A 6,210-nucleotide genomic window follows, 5' to 3' on the forward strand; every position below is an offset into this window, starting at 1 on the left:
CTGTATCATGTCCGTGCAACTTTATCTCATATTTCGCGACAGTACAAAAGATGCTGGTCTTCTTTGACCTTTTTGTATGTACTCCGTTAATCCTATTTGGTAAAGATGGCAGACCGCGCAGCAGAACTCCAAAATAGGATGGACAAGCGTAGTTTAGGCAGTCTCTTTAGTAGATCAGTTCCTTTTTGAGTGTTCTGCTAATAAATTGAGTCTTTGGTTCGTCTTCCCCACAACATTTTCTACGTGTTCTTTCCAATTTAAGTTGTTCGTAATTGTAATTCCCACGTATTTAGTTGAATTCACGGCATTTAGATTTTGCTGACTTTCCTTTTAGCACTCATGTGGTGACCTCACACTTTTCATTATTTAGGGTCAATTGCACAACAGAGTTTAATTTTATCGATAAACTTTTCAAATAAATATTGAATATACATAGAAAATACATTACATATGTCGTCGTGCGCTAAGATCGTTGCAAAACAGGAGTGCCGCGTTGTCAGAAGACAGTACATGTTCTGGGTTTCATGCATGCATAGTTCTGCTGCTGTACGAATAACAGATTCATCACGGTGTGCCCCCGTGCCAGTGAAAAGGTGCGGTAACACAAAACGTACTACAAAGCCGACAGCTACTTATAAATATTTTCTAGGTCATCAACAGCCACACATGCAGCAACGACATTTACCCTGAAACTAAGGTAGCTCATGTTCTCCTATTCAATCTGCTGTTCAAGAGAATACTCTTCGTCACACTCTTATGGAGCTAGCCACACCTTGGAGAAAATATTAATTATTGCGAGACATTCGTCTTTAAATACGTGTACTATTACGTGAAATGGACTACATTCTCTCAACAGTTTCGTATAATCCACCTTATATGAACTTCGTATGAAACTTAAATAACTTTCAAACCAAATATTTAAGGAATAACAATAACCGTTCTCATTTTATATTTTTCATCAAGTTTAGGGAAATTAAAGGGCAACATTTTTCCCGTTTATTCATCGTATACATTTTTAATAAGTTAGGATTTATTACAACAGGGATATGCATAATGGATGTAGGAGTATAAGTTGTAGACACATGGTTGACGACATATGCAAGTTTGGGTCTGCACATCAGTCGTACTAGGATAACCTAATGGTAAGGCGACCGTTCGCGATAGGAGGGAAATCTGGATTCTAGCCCCGTCAAGGCACCAATTTTCATCATACAGCTGATGGTTGTCCATATTCGCAGTGATTTCCCTACATCGCTTCAGGGAAACGCCGGGATGGTTCCTTTGAAAGGGCATGGTCGATATCCTTTCCCATCCTTATCTAATGCGATGGGACCGATGACCTCACTGTTTCGTCCCCTGACCCAAATCAACCTATCACATTCGCAATTGGGAATACAGTTTATGTAATACAAGAGGAAGCTCTTTGAATCCCACTTAACATTTGCAGCGAAGCGCGTATGAAACGAATCCGTCTCGACAGCTGAGTGGAAAGCGGAGCTGACTGCCATGTGGATGATCCGGGTTCGATTCTCCGAACTGCCACGGGTTTTTCGTTGGTAGGAGGACCGGAACGGAGTGCAATCGGCCTCGTGATGCCTACTGAGCAGCTGCTTGACCGTTTAGTAGCGGCTCCAGGTCGCGAAAACGGGCAACGGCCGGGAGAGCGCTGTGCTAACCTCACGCTCCTCCATACCGCATCCAATGAAGCCACTGGAGGAGGACACGGCGGTCGAACGATGCCGATGTGACCGCCAGGATGTGTGGACCGAGGGCCACGAGAAAGACAGGCCGCGGCGCGTGCGTCACGAAGGTAGGCATGAGCCCGCTCGCTCGCATAACTCAGCAGACAAAATGCGTTTCTAAACCTGTCAAATCGCAACTGAGTGTGCACCTACTGACGAGTATTGGATCTTTTACTGGAATCTGGTACTACGAAGTCTTTGTGATTACTAGTCGTACAACAAAGTTTAAGACCAATTACCAACCTAAATGGCTTGTTTGTAGCATTAGTCTCTTCCGCGAAACAGTCCTCATTTCACACAAGATTTGGTGCCTTATGCAACTGATACTCATTTTGACATGATTTTGATTTTCTAGTACCCCCGTACAGCCGTAACACATTATTAATATGTCTATGCACCTTCTATCATTGTAGGACTAATAACAGTAAGATTCCATAATAGTGGATTTCAGTAGAAGATACAATTCTCGTTTGTACGTACATACCCAGTTACGAATAAAGAGTTGTAGAAACGTAGTTCCTCTGATGAGTTGAGCGAGCGAGCTAGGCCTACCTTCGTGACGGTACGCGCCGCGGCCTTACTCATAGGCTTCGGTGTGGACGGAGTTTACGTTTACGTACGTGATGAGTGCATTTCCAGTGTGTCGTGCGCCCAGGTGACTACATCAACAACCCCAATTACGTAAATTTTAAAATACACGCTGTATCAAAAAGGATCGTCCGATTTTAAAAATATCAAATTATTAAGTTATTTGAGATATGTGCGTGAACAACGAACTGTTCGAAAGAGCAAACTTTCGAGTATTACATGCTTCCCGCTAGGTGGCACACTGGCATCTGGAAGTGCGAGAATTTTTAAATCGAAGGATTACAGATCGACGGATCGGTCGCATGGACCAGATGATTCACCCTTACATTACTGGCCTCCAAGGTCACCGGACCTGACTGAATGTGATTATTTCTTGTGGGGGTTTATAAACGACTCTGTTTATGTGCCTCCGTTACCGACAACAATGGATGAACTCAGACACTGCGTAACAGCAGCTGTGGAAACAGTAACTCAAGACAGGCTCGCTGCAGTGTGGGAACAATTTGAATACCGCATTGACATGTGCCGTGCATCTCAAGGGGGCATGTTAAACAACTTTGAAAAGGTATGAAAAAAAAGTTTTTGAGTTTTTGGTTCATCAAAAAAAAATTGTATATGTTTATTAGCTTCAGAAATACAGTCGTGGCAAATCGGATTATTCTTTTTGATACACCCTATATTCTATTTAGTTCTGTTTCCCAGAAGATTATATTACGAAAATGTGTTGCCTGGCTGTTCCCTTTTTTGTGTGTTTTTCAATGTACCCTTACCGTCTCGTGTCGCCTTGTATCCAGCTTAAGCTCGGCCACGATGACACGAACGTGTGACAAAACGTCTTCGGTGGTAAATGCAGATTACCCGAAAGCTGGTAAGGCTACGAACGGAGCGCCGGCGACGGAAAGTCCTGCCGTGGCAACGGGTAACAGGCAGAGGGCAGCCGCGAGCTGCCAAACCTGATCCACTGTGCCGTTATATACCTGCCTACCTGCCGCTCACTGTTGGCAACCAACTGCTCTCCACCCGCGGCACGTAGCGACTCCGACATGTCGACGGCACGGAATATGCCGAGCGAAAAAATAGTCCTCGAAAGGCGTGAGCAGTTACCAGACAAAAAGCATCCTTCCACGGAAGGAAAACATATCGTACTAGACAACACAGAGCCCTAATAGCTACCAGTATAACAAAAAGGTTCCACGGAAGTATGTGGGCGACAGCGTCTGTGAAGTTGAGATAAACGCCTATTTTAGATAACTTCGGTACATTTCAGTGATGAGATCCGCCGTTCACATTCAAGAGGCGCCGAACACAAAAGCAAAGCTGTCAACAACTCGAAAACTGATATGGTCCTATTAGAGGTGGTACCAGTAAATAGCTTGAAGGTGGTTCGATGAACCCTCTGCCAGGCACTTAATTCTAAATGCAGAGTAGTCATGTAGATGTAGAACACAGCATAGGAAACCTTTTAGTTGATGTTCGATGGAGCGACACGTGTTGGAAATCGTATTTTCCACATTATTTTCCGCATTTTTTCTGAGACAGCGCCGGCAGATAGCTCCCAAACTATGTGAGATAAGAGGTGACACCAAACGCCGCCACACGATATCAGCAAATTGAAGACTTGTATCTAGAATTAGGTAAATTAAAAACTTTAATTTCAGTTTCAAGGGCATGATCTTTATTAAAATACACCCACATTAGCGGTAGGAAAAACTCTTCCTTCAAAATGACGTTCTGTCCAAAGATCCATCTCTATGTTATCAAGGATAAATAAATTTCTTTCGAAAGAAAATTTGTTTATAAATACTCTATGCTTACGTTTGTAGCCTCAGTTCCTGAATAACAGCCGATGTCGGGAGCGGCTTTACGATTCTTGATCCTTTTCTTACCTGCAACAAAGACACAATTTTTAAGTCTTTATGGACTATAAACTTCCTGACAATGAAGCAAAGTAATAATTTTATTATATGTTTATTAGCGTTTGGATAACATCCCAGGAATCTAGCGCCATTTTATGTACGCTGTATAACTGAAACTTGAAAATAAAGTATGGAAGAGCATATGTAACATAAACATAGTAGTGCAATTAAATGCAGCTAAACTCAAGAGAATGCAGTATGGTGTAAGGCAGATGGTAAATTTACATCTTCATATACATCTACATCAATATTCCGCAAGACACCTTACGGTGTGTGGCAGAGGTTACTTTACGTAGAGTCTGCGCAAAGTATCGTAGCCGGTAGATGCGCAAAAGACATGGCACGCTTGGGGAGAGCGGTATTGGCGGGGGCTGCGTCCTGGCGCGGTAGGGGAAATGCTGAGCACTGGAGGGGAAGTGCTGTTCTAAACTGAAGCTCACATTGTAAATGTTAAGTGGAACGCCTTCATGCCCACACCTGCATGGTGACCATTTGACCATTTAAAAAGATCTATCATCTCTGCTTTAGTTAGTATATAAAAGGAATTTCGCCGAAAACACAGCGATTTATTTCCGCCTGGCTTGTTACCATTTGTAACTTTCAGAGAAATGTCACAAGTGACGAATTTTGAGAAAAACCTACACATTTCTCTTGCTGCCACGTTAAAATTTGCTTCTTTTGTCAAAGCACAGCGGAATTTAAACAGTTTTATACCTCATTGACATGCTGTGCAGGTGCCATTACAAGAGAATTCTGAAAGAGTAGTTTATTAAGCTTAAGTGAGGAACTGAGGATAACTAAGAACAGTAAGGAAAAAGCAGCCCGCCCAGTTAGCCGTGCGGTCTAACGCATCGCTTTCCGTAGTGGGAAGGAGCGCCTGGTCTCTGGCACGAATCCTCCTGGCAGACTTGTGTCAAGGTCCGGTGATCCGGCCAGTCTGCGGATGGTTTTTAGGCGGTTTTCCATCAGCCTCGGTGAATACGGGCTAGTTCCCCTTCTTCCGCATCAGCTACACTATGTCGGCGATTGCTGTGCAAACAAGTTCTCCACTTAGGCGTACACCACCATTACTCTACCACGCAAACATAGGGTTTACACTCGTCTGGTGTGAGACGTTCCCTGGGGGGGGGGGGGTCCACCGGGGGCCGAACCGCGCAATAACCCTGAAAGAGTGGTCCAGTGTGGGTTCAAAAAATGGTTCAAATGGCTCTGAGCACTATGGGACTTAACATCTATGGTCATCAGTCCCCTAGAACTTAGAACTACTTAAACCTAACTAACCTAAGGACATCACACAACACCCAGCCATCACGAGGCAGAGAAAATCCCTGACCCCGCCGGGAATCGAACCCGGGAACCCGGGCGTGGGAAGCGAGAACGCTACCGCACGACCACGAGATGCGGGCAGGTCCGGTGTGGGGCGGCGGAGGGGTGAAGTGGACTGCGGTAGTCATCGTGGGGTTATGGACCACTGCGGCTGCGGCAGGGACGGAACCTCTCCGTGGTTTCTAGGCCCCCGGTTAACATACAATACAATAAAATGAAAATCATATACTCTGTACAAAAAAAAATTGTAATGTCTTCACTTATGTTGCTCCAAAACCCATAGCATTCTTCGTTTCATCAGCCATCGATTGGCCCTAAAAATTACATTGTTTCATCGAAAGGATCTGTAGTTAGTGGAATAACACTGTAGATATTGAAATTTCGCGTAATAACCATACAGCGGAATTCTCTCCTTTTTATGCTGTCGTTTGACACAATCTCATTTCGATATCTGAAACTGTTTATGAAATATGAGGAATTTGTGGACATTTCACTCTTGGTTTTATCGCTGGCGCGGGGCGATCGCAAATGAGTGCGCTAAGTCAGAACAATTTTCTCGATATTGGTGACAGATTGAGACCTCCACCCAATTCTAAAGAAAAATATGTTAAATAAATTTCATACACAGCAACATGTTA

General features: G+C 43.8%; 1 long non-coding RNA gene across 1 annotated transcript in view; it reads right to left on the bottom strand.

Annotated features, from left to right (window-relative positions):
* LOC126194816 (uncharacterized) overlaps window positions 1-4,220 on the bottom strand; it is a 197,131-nt gene extending 192,911 nt beyond the window's left edge. Inside the window, exon 1 of the long non-coding RNA XR_007538507.1 lies at window positions 4,146-4,220. This is a non-coding gene — a long non-coding RNA (uncharacterized LOC126194816). The remainder of the gene's footprint in view (window positions 1-4,145) is intronic.
* Between the last annotated feature and the right edge of the window lie 1,990 nt (window positions 4,221-6,210).

The sequence above is a fragment of the Schistocerca nitens genome, chromosome 7, assembly GCF_023898315.1.
Source record: "Schistocerca nitens isolate TAMUIC-IGC-003100 chromosome 7, iqSchNite1.1, whole genome shotgun sequence".
In the NCBI taxonomy this organism is placed as follows: domain Eukaryota; kingdom Metazoa; phylum Arthropoda; class Insecta; order Orthoptera; family Acrididae; genus Schistocerca; species Schistocerca nitens.